General features: G+C 30.5%; 1 protein-coding gene across 1 annotated transcript in view; it reads left to right on the top strand.

Moving 5' to 3' along the window:
* Positions 1-16,866, top strand: part of LOC143912109 (arylalkylamine N-acetyltransferase 1-like) — a 27,868-nt gene continuing 11,002 nt past the window's right edge. The window contains exon 1 of the mRNA XM_077431297.1: positions 1-228. The gene's annotated coding sequence lies outside the window, so the exon portion shown is untranslated. The remainder of the gene's footprint in view (positions 229-16,866) is intronic.

Here is a 16,866-nt window from a genome sequence, read left to right on the forward strand (position 1 = left end):
ATTGCGTATTCGCGTGATTTTTCAGCTGTCGCTGTGTAATACAAATATGTAGAACAAACATGGCACATTTGGGACGATGATGTCGGCCACAATCATCACAAAAACATAGTCCCGAGTTGAGCAGGCCTCTGGACGAATAGACTAAATATAAGTTCAGTCGTTATCGTCGCGTTTCGCAGACGCCACATATATCACATCAGCTGAAATACCACTTTAGAAACTGAAAAGGTATTTATGTGCTGATATTGAATGAATTTTTGTGAAAATCCAATTTTCCTTAGTTCGTAGTTTTCGTCGTGTACATATTATGTACATATGTATGTTAAAGCTACTACATAACGACTCAAAATTGAATCTAAAATATCAATCGTTGGAAAGATACATATAAAGAGACTTATTTTAGTGACATGTGTCTATCACGTGTACAAATTTTAATGCTAAATCATCTGCAATGTGTTTGGTAGTATATAAATAAATTTTGTTTCATTGTGAAATACAATATGATAAATTTTGTGTGTAAGTTTTTATATTTCACACCATATCGTGTTTTAAAAAACATTGAATTGTATGTACGTATGTAGATATATGGTTGATAGAACCTCGAGTCATGATTCCATTATCTAGTTAGACAGTTATAAAATAGATAAACTTTTATGCCTCATAATATTATTAAATCAAAATCAATTGATCCTCAGAAGCTAACTTTTTATAAGGGAACTAATTATTTTGTGGGTTAAAAATAACTAAAATGATCGGTTAAAAATTAAGATTAATGATCAGTAATTTAATAAATAAGTGATCAGTCAAATAATATAAATGATCGGTAAATATTCATTTTTCGATCAGTAAATAAGAATTTGTCGATCAGTAATTAATTAAATAAGTTATCAGATAAATAATATAAATGATAAGTAAAACCGAATAAATTATAATTTTTGACATCGCGTCGCCCTGGTACTGTCCATTCCACTCTCCTCATGGTCCACACACCGTAACATCGTAATAACTTTTTTTTCAAGTTTTATTTCATCAGTATTTTCACAAAAAAAAAAACATATCTTAGCAGCCAACACTTATTTATTTAAGGGTCAGGTTAGGTTAGGTTAAGTTAGGGTTGGCCCCATTCATTTAAGATAAGGTTAGGAGAGGGATCAATATTTTTTTATGAACGATGTTCAAGTTGCTAAAGCCGGATCAAACACATATCCGGGAAAAAGTCAGTCTAAGGGAAAAAACAAAAACCAGGAAGCCAGTAGCAAGTGAAAGAAAGCCAGTTGAAAAACGAATTCGAAATCCAGGAGAAAAGTGAGAAATCAAAAAAACCAGTGAATGTCAGATTTTATCAACGCGTGGTCCGGCGTAAACAAAGAAACGCCCGCGGGTGGAGAGTACACTACCGAAAACGATCCGATATGGCAACATTGGCTCTACTTTATTTGTCAGGATGCGTAAAACTGATCGTTTCATTTAATAATTGATCATTTATTTTAAAATCTTATCATTTCGTTTTATATACTGATCATTTTGGTTTAATTACTGCTCATATTATATAAATACTTTTCGTTCTATTTAATAACTGATCGCATAGCAACTGATCAATGCAAACTGATAATTTATTATATTCACTGATCAATCCATTATTTTTACCTACCAAATGTTTTTTTACTGATCAAAATGTGAATTTTGTACTGATCGGTTAAATAGAGGCCTTTTTATAAATGTATTCGAAAGTGTGTACATATGTATGTATATACATATAATATGTACTTGCAAAGCAATAAAAGATGGTTTCTAAAAAAAATTTAAAACGCACTTTCACAATTCTAATAGGTCAACGGGCTTAGCCATAATTTTTTAAAATTATTATCGATACTATTTACGTATTGAAAAAATTACGACAGTACAACATTCACCACACGGTTTCCTGGTCTCATGGACCGACTGACATGCAACAAGTTTGCATTGTTGTATGTATGTAACTGTTTATGTCTAATTATTATCACGTTTTTTTATTCACAAGCATAAATAAGAGTTGCTGTAATTATCGATTTGACTCCTGTTACATTTTATTATCATTTGAATGAAATCTAGTATGAGCTGTTTCGGTAAAAAAAATACGCTAATATGAAAAGTACATACTGACATTGAACCATTTATTGTAGTATGATAATCTTGCTTACAATATTCACTGATTGTCTTGTTTCAACCGTGACCATAAACATCTAGATACTATTGTTGAGCCCGTTGAATTTTCAACGGGTGGTTTCGGAAACTAATTGATACATGACTAAACTTGAACTTATCCAAATACGGCTTCTCCGGCTTCATTATAAGGAGCAATATGGGATTTACCCATATTTATTTTCTTCAAGATTTGTCATGAGTATGGCAGGCTACACTTCTCTTGAACACAGCAGGAATTTTGTCTTCATCAAGTTCTTGTTTTCTATATTTAGAAGTTTTATCTCATGCCAGTGTATTCATGCTTTCATGCTCCGGAGAGTTTGATCTAGACCCGCCATCGTCCCCTATTTTATATTCTTGTGGCAAGAACTGTGTCATATTTGAATTCTCCCATTCCTCGAAGCCTATGTTTCTTAAATTCACTGGATGGTGCCATTAACATTTGTCATATCTCTTTTCATTCACTGCACTGCTTCCTCTGTTACGGGGGTCGCGGCCAACTGGAGCAGCTAATAGTTGAAAATTTTAATTGTTAACTGTTGACTTGGCTGTTTTTTTTTATTGTAAGAATTTTTAATGTCACGGTTTTTTTTTCTTGTGTAATTCATGTAATTTTTCTTCTGTTCTTAATCTGTTTAGCACACTCGTTGATTTGGAACAATATTTTAGGCGAGTGTACGTGATTAATTGATATAAAATAAAATTTAAAATAAAGTTAAAATCTACATATATCAGAAACACTATATCGGATGTTTATAGTCATTAATTCAAAATAAAGACGACGAAGTTTTTTTTTGGTAAGTTGAATAAGCTTTTTTATTGTGCATGTCGCATTGAACTCAAACGAAATGAAGCATTAAAAAAATAATGCATAAATGCATACATATGTATGAACGTTATATTTTCTATTTTTGATATTATCAAATATTTTTAAATCTGGAGCCGGGATCGTTAAGCCGGGACTGCACTGCGAGTGTAGCTAGAAATGTCATAAATTAGGTGAAGTTCGACCTAAAAATAGTTTGGTAAAGAGGTAATAAAGGTTAAAAGGTCGTGCGGTGAAATATCCTCACGGTGAAAAGGGCGTACGGTAAAATATCCTCTTAGTAAAAAGGGGCGTAAATGTCCACGGTAAGGCGGATACGGTAAAATGTCCGGATATGTGATATGTGAATATGGTGTCCTTATAAGGAGGATTAAATTTGGATTCGAAATTGGCGCATAAAAATATATAACAAATTTTTATAAACTAGGTGGCATAAAAAATCTGCATTATATAATATTTCATTTAAATGATATTTAATGCCGCTTAGTTTTCTTTGGGAAAACAAGAAGTGCGTTATGGTACCTTTTTTCAAAAAAAAACCTCTGCGATATATGTATGTATGTATGTATGTACAGTATTTTTCAAACTTTAATGCTTAGTTTGTTAGTATAATCCATCCTCTGTAGGAAGAGACTTGAGTAAAACGCATACATATACTGTCCTATAATATAAGCGGTTTTCAAAAATACACAGACACACATGATTTTTCTAGACCATAAAAACGTGATCAGTGATCGATTCTGAGTTCGAATCAGTCAAAATCCCAAGTTCGAATTTTTTCATGATAATAAATCTTCATCCGTACATAGATAAAGTAATAAATATTTATATAAACATTTTGAGAGCCGTATAGAAAGTATCCTTTTAGATAATTTCTTAATATACAAAATAACTCTCTGAAAAACTCTTTTGAAAAATTATAAAAACGATCCTGAATTCTGTCATGACGAGATTGTTTAGCTTACTTTAGCAAATTGAGTTTGGACTTAAATTGAATTTAAAATAGACTCTCTCGAGTCGATAATGCATTTACTGTCATAGACTGAGGGCGTAAGTTGCGCCTTCGTAAAACAAAAACTATATATAATATGTATCTACTTCATAGAAATCACACAGATATAATATAATAAATATACATATGTATATATTTGGCAAACTAGTTCAAAATTCTATTATTTATGGGCTGAATATTAGTACTGTTGTCTGTTTTTATGTCAATAAATAAAACGTCAAAGTAAAGAAACGTTAATTTTATCGGATTGAATTTCCCGAGCTAGTTCCGGTTGTTACAAAGTCACGAACTGGACTCGGATGCTGAAATAGAACACCAGTGTTGGTTTTAATTGAACGCAAAGCACTTGTCAGCGATAGGCAAAAGTCATTGCAAACCATTGTCCTTTATCCATTGTTGAGATCGTTTACGCTATGGGATATTCATTAATATGCAACTCGTTCAATAAAATCATAGATCAGGCAACAGCCTTGTGTTGCCTTTTCCCCAGGCGAAAGAAACTGTGTTTCTAGCACGTCTTTATTATTTTAAACCCTATGGGACTTCATGGCGTGTTCAATACTGATGGTACTTCAAGGCTCATATAAATGGAATCTTTGCATGTTGCTTTGAAAAATCAACAAAAACAGAAAGTGTTCTATTCCGTAATACTTAAAATACTTTCTTGTAATTAGTTGACCTTTTATTTAAGCACTTCGTTTACTAACAATACAATATGTGTTGTAAATAAAGATTTATATTATACATATGTGTATAATATAAATCGCATCTTGAAAGTATGAACTTGAGTAAAGCAATTCATTATGTGGATACTTATTGCATGCAATTGCGTTATATGTACATGTTTGATGGACGCTAAAAAATACTAATCGAATAAACGTAAGCCATTTAATTCCATTAAAAATCGACACGATATGCATTAATAAAAATATTCACTATCACTCCAATGCAAAATCAATTAATATCCGTACGATATTGTTTCGATTTAGTATGCATTTCAGTTGTTGTTTCGAAACTAAATTCATAAATCGACATTGTATCGAGCTTGTACATTATACGGAAAGTTTTAAGATCAAAGTTTACGACAGGTCGTATATCCTTTCGTTTTAATAGTGATTGTTGTATAGAGATAAGATCTGTATGAATGTCCTTGCAAAAGGACGGTCATGCACGTACAAAATTTGTAATATTAAAAAATTTAAAAGTATATGCAAGTGTTCTATTGTATTCATTTTCAGTAACAAGGTTTAAAAATCTTATCATAGTTAACAATATTTTGCCAGATCCGTTTGTGACGGATGCATTAATGCAGGTGTTTCAGAATGCTTTACATAAATCCAATTAACATTTATTACATATCCAGTTGAAGATTGTCCATTTTTATACGTTCGATATAATTGAAACATGACTATTATACTAAGTTGTACATAGTAACCGAGTATTTATCGAGAACTATTCAATTTATTGCATTGCTTGTAACTATGACAATACAATACATTGCTACATCAACTCGTCAAGTTATTAAAATAAATCAAATTGGACATTAAATAAGTTAACTTTGTATCGACAAGTATTAAAATTTATGCAGTGTTTCATTAAAATATTGGTTTTTCTATACAAGTTTGTTCTATCAATATGATTTGAGATAAACTGATTAGCGTTTTCATGTGGTATATTACCTACATATGTATATAAGTTTTACACAGATATACTACGTGTACATATATTTCATATAATTGCATGTACTTAAAACGTACGTAGTGATTTTAAGCCAATTCTATCATTGTTATTTTTTAGTCATTGCTTAGAGGGAATATGGTATAACTGATCACTGATATATAGGTATATGCCATATACCTGACATAAATAATGTAACATATCTTGAAGGGAAATAAATAAATTTGATTGATAGCAGTACCAACTCACATATATGTATATGTATAATAATATAATCCAATGATCACATTTCTAATCGTAAAGTATATATCCTTTCTCGTCATTTAACTGCCGGAGATAACGCGTTATATTAAATAGGTCAACATTTGTGTCGAAAGCAATAATAATTCTTGACATCTCCCTGGTCATTATCCACAATGGAATTTTCCGTAGGTACTTTCGGAGGGTCACATTTCATCGCTTTCGTGATATTTCCATGGAAACCGAATTGAACTGTTGCTTCTTCGCTGAAAACGTGGTAGTGATTTGCAACCTTTCGCAAACGAAAATCAATACTTATAATGGCACATTGGCAAAGAAATTTCTGGCGACGAGACACGATTTGACTTTCCTTTTGCATAATTACTAGTAGGTGTAAAAAATATGTAATTGTTCGCTTGTGATCAACTCTTACAAGTCAACTAAAATCATTCATAAAACTTAACAATCTTACAGAAATTCCAATTATGTAATTAATATCGTCTATCGCATTTAATCTTATCGGGCAATTTTGTATAATTTGTATTTAAATATGTAGTCGTCTAGCTTTTAAGTCTATGCTGGTTATTTGCATAATTATTGTAATTCAATTTCAATTTTCAAGTTGAACAACGATATAAAACAGTTTTATTTTATTTTTATTGTGGGCGATTTCACACATTTGTTCTATTTATTAAATATTAACCTTTAGGACTGAACAATTATCTCAAATACGTATAAAAGTTCGTTTATACCAACACAGCTCAAGCTGACAGCTGCACGTAAACGGCAGTATGAAAAAATATTATTTAGTAAATTATATAGCGTGGACTAGTGGTTAACATATATGATTTCGAACATAGTGGTCACGGGTTCAAGTACCACTGGTGGCTACTGGTCAGACCTTGGTTTTTGACTCCAGGTCGATTGTTTCCTATCATAAGAGATCGGCGGTCGAGTTGCCACCATAAAATAGCAATAGACCTCTCCATTGTCCGGGAAAGCAGGAGAGCAAAGAAAATGGTTGACAATTGAAATTGACAATAGTGAACTATTTTTTTTTAGCCGTTGAGAGCATCCTTTCTGCAGTCCTTTCCTATCAGGGTTAGCCAATTTATCTGATTTTCATTTAAACGGTTCCAACAAATTGGCAACCTTTACCCATTTATCAATTTTCGAGTTAATACTATTTCGAATTTCGCTGATTCGTATAAAAATGCTGCAATTTTTTCCACAAATATCTAGCAAGTTACGAGGTTTTCAGCACCTTGAAATTTGACAATTTATATAAAAAAAAATGAAAATTCGAAATTTTAAATTCCGAAATATAAAAAATAGAAGAATGAGTTTCAAATAATTCTGATAAATCATTCAACAAAATATTACAGATATAAAATTCAGATATTTATTACTTCTTTTCAAAATACATATTATTTCTAATTCTAAGAAATCTAGATTTATTTCAGAAAATCCTAATACTGGAGAATAAGGCTTCCAATCCCGGGATCCCGGGATTGTGAACGTGTATGTACATATGTTTGATTATCGAATTTTGTTTTTTATCCTTCTTATATTCCTCAAATACATAGATAAAGTCATGGATTGGTCACATCTGACTTTTTTAATAAAGTCAATGTATTTAATTGCAATTTTTATTTTAGGTGGATTGTTTCGATGAATAATTACTAGACGGTACAATCTATCACTACGGAATCAAAGTGATTTTTTAAAATTTATTTATTGTGTATTTCATCTTAGAAATCTATGGATTCGAACCGAAAATTTAAAGAATGTATCCAAACTCTCAAAATAAGAACGCCAATATGGGAGTATTTTTTGCGTGAAACATCGGGAGAGTTTGCAAAATGCAATTGAACGTTTTTGAAATATGAAAACATACAATTGAACTTTCTTTTCTTATACATTTAATCCCGGTGCTAGCACCGGGATCCCGGGATCGGAAATTCCCAGCACCGTAATCCCGGTGCTGAAGTAACCTTCCGGGATTGGAAGCACTACTGGAGAAGTTGTATTTCTTATTTTTTAAATAATCAAAGGGAACCCTACACTATAAACAGCTAAAGTCAAAGCTCGATATAAAATCATAGAATTTCTCAATGCATAAAAAATAACTTCAAATAGTACGAATATTTATTTAAAATACACGACAATAGACCCACGGGGCTTGACTTATATAGATAATAAAATAAAAAAATATTCATAACAATAATAAGAAGAAAAAGTAAATATGAAAAAAATACAAAATTAAAGAAAATACCAAAAAAATAAAAATAAAAATAAAACATCCGGAATGGTAACAAAATAACTAAAAGAAAACGAAAATAAAGAAAAGATATTGTAAATTTTGTAAATAAATAATTTTACACAATTTTTCTCCTAATTAAATCTAACATAAAAACACATACTTATATACAAAGATAGAACCAAAATCAATGCTAGGAATAATAAAGAAATTGTATAAGTGGTATATTATACATGTGTGTGTACGTACATATGTACATACATAAATCGACATCAATTTAACCTTCACCATGCTAAAAACCAGTAAACTTGTCGAACAATCTGATTGTCTCTATAAACTATCCAGGTTACGTATGTTGCAGGTGCACAAGGCCAAGGGCACCTGCATCAAAGGAAAATGAAAAATGTGTATTCATAATTTTCTTTGTAGCGTGAAAACTAACGGCACATTCATAAGGAACATTCACATAACGGAACATGTAAGATAAATATAGGTTTAATAAATTTAAAATTATATTAGTCGTTCACGAAACAATTTTAATGTTGGCAGTAAATTAAACCGGCGATTGATTGAATCGTTTAAATTCAATTTAAAATTTTAGCGCCTTTAGTGTTTATATAAAAAAAACCAATAGACAATGCGTATAACATATGTATTTGCTTAACCGGTATAAAAAACAGTAGCGTTGTAAATAATTTAGTTACTGTTCAAAATTATTATATTATACAATATAATCCATTGCTGTTTCATTTTTTTTTATATTACAACATGAATTCAAAGAAACGTCATTTTTTTCTATATGTATGTATGTATATGTACACGAGTATAATGTGCTAATAATAATATTATTAACTAATATAACTATTGGATTGCTATTATATATAAATGTCAACATTGGGCATGTATTTAAATATATACATAAACCATCCAAGTTCATCTAGATTTAATAATTAATTAAAGGTATGTGTTAAATTGTCGACATGGATTTTGCATTGTGAACAAATGCAATTATGAACAAATTGTATTTACAATGTACATATTGTGGTTATATACATAATGGTGAATGGCGTGATATTGACCGTTCTTGACTAGTATTTATTTTTATTCATAGGATAAAAACTGACAACACTTACGTTCATTTACTCCAGAATTTTTTTCAGGTCAAATTTGACTCAATAAATACCATATAATTATAAAAAAACATAAAGGTATCTGCATAAATTCATGTATATACATACATATAAGGATTGCAATACCGAAAATACCGATACCGGTAGTATCGGTATTTGACAAAAATCAGCCTTTGGTAATACCGGTATTAAAAAATGAAATACCGAATTTTTTCAAATTCGTACGTACATTTTATTTTTCTAAAACGGTATCTCCATGGCTAAAAACTACAAAAACGATCGATGCATATATATTTTGCATAAATCTTTGTCTGTAAAATTATTTTGATTTTTACTGTTTTCCGATACATTTTGCTAAATACAATGTTCGGCAACATTTTCGGTTCCTTACAATGTGTCTCAAGTTCGCAAACCTTTTCTATTTTAATTTAAATAAGAAAATGCTTACTATAAAGTGCCGATTTTTTTAAATTACGTACATATGTACATGCATACATTAAAAATGTGATAAAATATATTATTTGGTACATTTTTATACATATACGATGATATACATATACACGACAGGGGCTATTTTTCTAATTTGTGTCTGGACAAAAAATTGTTTTTCAACAGCAACTAATTCTCCAGTCGACCCTTCGTTTGCATGGCCATTGAGCGATGATTGGGTGTCTGATAAGTAGAGGTAGGATAGTCACAGTGCTATCCATTGTTCGGCAAACCTTTAACAATGCATTTACAACCTTTGAACAATACTCGGCCCCCTCAGGCTCCGGTGACTACTGATAAGCCTAAATCGGAATTGCAAAAAAAAAAACTAAAAATCACACAAAAAAAAAAAACACTAATTTCTACGAAACGTTATAATCTTTTATACTTGGGACGTACCTACTTAACAATTTTGAACCCGAATATCCTGTATTTGAATGTTTGAGCTAGGAGTAAAAAAATATTGACATACAAGACCAAGCCTTATAAACTTGGTAAAGTAAGAAATTAGCGTAATAAACTCATTACATCGCGAAAAAAAATGTGTAAAAAAAAGTATATTTTTGACTTAAAATTCGCTAAATACTCATTCATAATTATTGAAAAATCACAAACAGGAAAAACATTCGAGTACTAATTATAATACTCACAATGTCATAGCAATGCTAGATTTTGAGACTGAAACATCCAAAATAACTGTAAAAATTGTGTATTTTTTAAAAAGTTTATATCTCATAACCAAAAGGAAACCTATAAAAATCATTGTCATATTCGAATTACGGTGGAAACTTACTAAAGATTGATGCATCCGTTTCTGGAATATTTTTTTTTGTTGCTCATTGTTTTCAATGCTCAATGCTCAATCAATAGATTTGGTAAAATTTATAAATTGCATCTTTAAATATTTCGGCGTTATTATTTTTATATATAGCCTATATTACAAAATAAAGGACAAAAGGGAAAATTTTGAAAATAAAGGACAGTGCAGTGAATTAAAGGACTGTCCTCTTAAATAAAGGAAGTATGGTCACCGTAATCATAGTATACAATTGAAATTGAAACAACTTTCCTAAAATTATTCATAAAATCTTTTAAATATTATTTGATGCTGTAATTATCTTGTTTGTAAGCAATTCACTGAAAATATCCAAAAAACCACAAAATAGGTAATGCCATTATTTCTATGTTTGATATTATTTATTTTTATCGATTTTCCATAAAACCAGTTTACGTTTTTCGTTCGATATTTTATCCTTGTTTGTAAATCATAATTAAAAAGTGAAAAATTTTACAACACTGCGACATCAATTGATAAGAGATTTGTGGAGGTGAATGTATTATCAATGATACTTTAATACAATTGAAAACTGAATATCCTTGATAGATCCTGATCAAATTAAACAGGTTTTTGAAACAACATATCAAAATTCGCACAACCAACAATTACATATTTATGAGGAACAAAAAATTTCCCGATTTGCTAAAGGCTAGGCTAAAAAGCGGTTATTGGAAAAAATGCCTTATCCGCCTACTTACTGTTTGGTTACTAACCCCTAAAATCGTGATTTATTGAAATTAATTTATTAATATTAAAAACTTAATCTATTGGCTATTTTCGCTTTGGATCAAAATTATGCACTTGAATGTCTCACACCGTTCAAGTACAATAACTTGTCATTTGAGAACATTGAAGAAGTTAACCTTATACTAAAAGTTTAGTTGGGCTAGGTCAAAGCGATAGAACAAAACTTGTTTATACGTTGTAATAAATAAAAACAAACTAATACACGGCATTTTTTTTCAGCTCAAAATCCTCAAAACATACACAAATAAGAATTTTTCGTAATATACATACGAGTATGTATATATGTGCATACATTTGTGAATTTATTGGTGTCAACGTGAAAGACAAGCTGAATATAAAGTGAGCTATTTGTAAGCTAGTTGCTGATGATTTGACCTTCGTATATTCAATTGCAAATTTTCAGCGTAAACAATATGAAGAAGACAGTGGTGTTTCTAGAAATTTTGGGCCTTCATGCGAAACTCATGCAAGCCCTCCCTCCTTTCCCTTTACGTGATTTTTAATATGAGATTAAATAATTCTTATTATTTGTTGATACATATTTACATGATTTTTGATTTTTAATTAAAAAAAAAACCATTCTTAAATTATACTATATATAGTATATTGACAATCTGCGATCGGCTTTTTTAAAAAATAGATCGGGATAATTTTTCCTCTCTTCGCCTTTTGTCAATCCTGGTGTCAAATAAAAAAAAAAATATATATATATATATATTTTTATCTGTTATCAGTGAACAGACGGTCTATGAAAGAGATGGCTGCATACGTAATGACAGAGTAAACAAGATCATGGTGAACAGACGGGGTGAGAAAGAGATGGCCGTATACGAAATGCCTGGAGCGCATCATCGGTTTACGGAAAATCTGTGAACGAGTTGCCGTGTCACCGTACTGACCGGTATTGAAGAAAAACCATATTTTGTACAAGTGTACGACTCATTTTTATTACTTTCGATATTTTTAAGTTGGTCAATGGGAAATTATATTTATTATTCAGTGTATTGAAATTTGGACCCCCTATCAAGCTGGGCCCTCATGCTTTGTATGACTTTGCTATGAAGTAGCTACGCCACTGACAAGAAGATCACCGTGAAAAATTGGTCACTTGGTTTACATTATACATTTCATAGACAGTTTTCAGTATTAGTAGCGTCTTAAACGAACAGGGAACTTCCTAAAGAGTGTAAGCATATTAAATTATATTCATCCCAGCAATTTTAATAGGATTTAATTTAGTAAAATAATTTTCTTTAAAATAATTAATGATCCCCACATCAAGTCAGAGCGAAAATTAAACATTTTACTTTTGCACCACGGATTTAATATAAAAGTAGCGTCTCGTATAGTAAAATCCCCTTATACAGCAATTTTAGTTGGTGCTTCAAAATGAATACCGGTTTCTAGTTCAGCGAGCTCACTCGCTGTCTCATATTGAAATTTTATATCTATAGGTTTCAGTCTAAAGTATACGTCTATATGTACATATATACGTATTACAATAAATTTGGTGAAGATAATAAGAGTAAATTGTTAACCGGAAGTGAAGTTTCTTTTTCTTCTACTTTTTTCAACCATTTAAATGTTTCAGATCTTCACAATAAAATCAAATAATAATTTTATATCCAAATCATGCAAAAAATTACTAATTTAGTTAACTGTAAGTAGAACCATTGAAAAGGCTTTCATTGACCAATTGCGTGTAAGAATTGTGAATAAGTTTTTGGGCTCTTTCATCTGTTATGCTATACACTAATTATAATTACTAAAATATTATTATTATTATTTTAGTATTTATAGCAAATGCAAAATGATCACTAGATCAGTAAAAATTACGTTTAATAGTCCTAAAATGTATTTTAATTTATTAACAACGAAAAGCATTTCAAAATTAATTTTTTAATTATTTTGGCTTTCATAACTGTAAATTTATAAAAAATGTTAAATATTTAGATATAATACGCTTAAAATCTAATATTTTTTATTCCAAAATCAACATCAACTTTATAAATAAAATGATTAGAGATTTATTAAATTGAAATCAAAATAGCATGCATATACATACATATGTACATATGTATGTATGAATTTTAAAAGAATAAAAAACGACTAGTTAATATAAAAAAGTTTACTACAAATGTCGTACACTTTTGTGATGATTTGCATTTTTATAATTAACTAGATTACTTTTTATGTAGTTTTTTTTCCAAGATACAAACGTTAATACTTATATGTATATTTTTTGAAAAAAAAACATCTTTTTAAATGTGGAAGGATAAATAAACAATTAAATCCGAGTTAATAAGATATGTAGCTGCCGTTAAATATGTATGTATGTAGATGGCTTTGATATGACTAATATTTATAAAAACAATGATTAACCTGTTTTTGAAGCTGAACCTGAATCTATGTAAGCATTGCAGGAAAGACCCAAAATATCGAAGGACATCAATTGATCACAAAAGTACAATCGATTTTAGTTGTATGTACATACATATGTACTTTCCCTTTTGACCGGTTTTGCAACAAACTCGCAAAAGAATGAGGAAGAATGTTTTACAAATTATTTTTATCTTCATATGTAGGTTTGAGCATTAATTTTAACCTTACCGTGTGTAGTAGAAACGTCAAATTCAAATATTTTTAAAAAAGAAAATTATTTTACGACAAATTTTAAGCTTTCGTCATAAACAATAATTTAATTGCATCGTGCATTACGTCAATAAATAAAATCAGGAAGTTAACCCGTTGTCTAATTGCCCAAAATGTGACCGTGAAAACAAATGTAGTGCAAATCACTCATTGCAAAAATGTGTCATAGACATCGTCTTAAACTGATGTGGGTAGAAATAACTGCTTTCGAATAAATAAAACAAAAAATTTCTACGTACATACTTACCTTCGATTTCAGGGAACCTGTTTTGTAATAGTTGCGATTCTCAGTTCAACGGAGCGGAAAATAAAATTGGTCCGATATTCGATTTCATCTAGAATCTTATCGATCATTGGGTTTTCCGACTTATTCAAGATCAACAGGTTCAGGGATAGAACGGAGAATAAAACAACTACATATTCATATATGTACATACATACAAATATGCTATGGCAAACGAGACAGTCTACGTACTACTATTTTCATAAGAATTTCTACAGGATTTCTCCTAAGTATACGATAATTGCTTTAGCAAATTGCCTAGTCGTATGTATGTAAAAAGAAGACATGGAAGTCGACCTTCATAAGTCAAGGAACGTTCCACGTCATGTGTATTACACACATACAATCCGAATCATATTTATTGAACTAAAACGTTTTATTGCTTCACATTCAATCCGCACATTTTCAATTTCCTACCAGTTCAGTTTTTATATGTAGATATTACTACCCACCAAAAAAATATGGTGAAAATAATTGTTCATTAAAACTTCATACGTATAAAATCAACCATAACATCTGTAACAAATACTCGATTCAATATGACATGCCCACACGTTTATCGGTATTTATAAATGGATATTTGTTATGAGAACTAAAAATATATATGTATGCATTTTGCACTGCATTTCTTCAAGTCTTCGTCGAGTTTAATTATTCTTATGATGCCACCAAGGTACATACATATATGTACATATGTTTGTGCACGTGTTGCAAGCATAATGTAATATACATATGTATGTAGGTAAAATAGTATAGCACGATAGGCTAAGATTTCAATTGATTGTTAAATGCCCTCAGTATAAATTTGCATTAAAATGTATGACAAATACAAGGTCGAAAGCAAAATAAATGTTATTTATAAATAAAATTACATAACAATGATCATTTAAGAGAATTGTTTGAGTGCTTCTAATTACACTGAGCAACAAAAAATCCCGTTTTTGAGTTACCAGAGCGGAGACTAACCAATCTTTACTAAGTTTGACCCACTGAATTCGAATATGATAATGATTTTTGTTAGGTCGTGATCGTTTATAAGATATGAGCGTTTAAAAAAATGCGCGATTTTTTTGGCTTTTGCGGTGCATACTCAAAATCTAGTATGCTGTGCTCAAAGTGAGTATTGGAATCAATAGTCGGATGTTTTTTCTATTGATTGTGATTTTTTATTGTTTTATTAAAGATTGGTTAGTCTCCGCTCTGGTATTTTTTTGTGTTGCTCAGTGTTATTATTGATAATTTTCCTGTGATGTTTTTAAATACCAAATATTATGTTAAATACATATTTTATATGGTCCCACTCTTATATGTACATATGTCTAATATATAATTTCGAAAGAGACTTTGTATGTAAGGTTTAAAGGTTTGGGTGGGAGCATCGAAAGCAAATCCCTCCCTTGAGTATTAAATGTGTAATATCTTATTTTTGCTTAAGAAATACTAATTGAAAATAAAAAATAAAAATACATAGGGGCGCAATTTTTCCTTTCGCCCCGGGTAAAAAAATGTTTAGTCCCCACTTTGATATGTATATAATATAATAATTGTCTAGTGCGTGCGTACTCGCTGTTAACACCATGCTCCATCTCTCTTTCTCCCCTTGAAATCGTATATCGTGGAAAGAGACGCGGCATATCACTTCCTTCACATGAGTTTATTAATTCCGTTGATCCGAATTGCAATATTTTAGCGAGTGAACAATTAATTGCACACAGGCCACTAGTGTATTATAATACAATAAAAAAATCAAAATCATGTTTTGAAAATTATGGAGCGCACCATTCGTGAAAATTTTCATATTGAGCCCTGATATGTACGACTATAAGACTATTGATATAGCCAAAGTTAACTACTAACTAAGCTTTTCTTTGTTTTGCATATGTATGTACTTATGTAAATACATATAATATAATAAAGAGACGTATAAAATTGGGAGGGAGTACATCAGGACGAATCAACGCCGTTTTCAAATCTAAAATGCCACTGTATCAAAAGAAAAAGATCTTCGAACAGTAATGACGTATATAATGCTACATAAGGTCCAGTGCACTCAAAAAAGTATGGAACACTGTATGCTTAACATAACGAGGAGAAATAAAAAACGGAATAAGACAAAGGTGGTAGATGTAATGGTGAGAGTAAAGGGATTGAAATGGCAATGGGTGGCTCACGTAGTTAGAAGAACGGCCGATAGATAGACGATGAAAAAGTGCTCAAATGGTAATCTAAATTGGTGCATCGAAGATTACAGGGAAGATGGTTGGATGATATCAGAAAATGTGTTGGATGAGATGGATGAGAGTTGCCCAAAACAGAGACGAGTGGACGCGTATTGGAGAGGCCATCATCCAGCAGTGGATGGCGAATGGCTGTAAATAATGTGGATGTCATAGTAAATTATATGTACCACATACATATGTAAGGCAAACTCTTTAATCATGAATTAATATTTTTTTCATAATATATACTTTTCATTCCCTGATATTTCAAATCTGCATTAGTATGGGTCGATTTAAGACTATTAAATT

This window comes from Arctopsyche grandis, chromosome 5, assembly GCF_051622035.1.
Source record: "Arctopsyche grandis isolate Sample6627 chromosome 5, ASM5162203v2, whole genome shotgun sequence".
Lineage (NCBI taxonomy): Eukaryota > Metazoa > Arthropoda > Insecta > Trichoptera > Hydropsychidae > Arctopsyche > Arctopsyche grandis.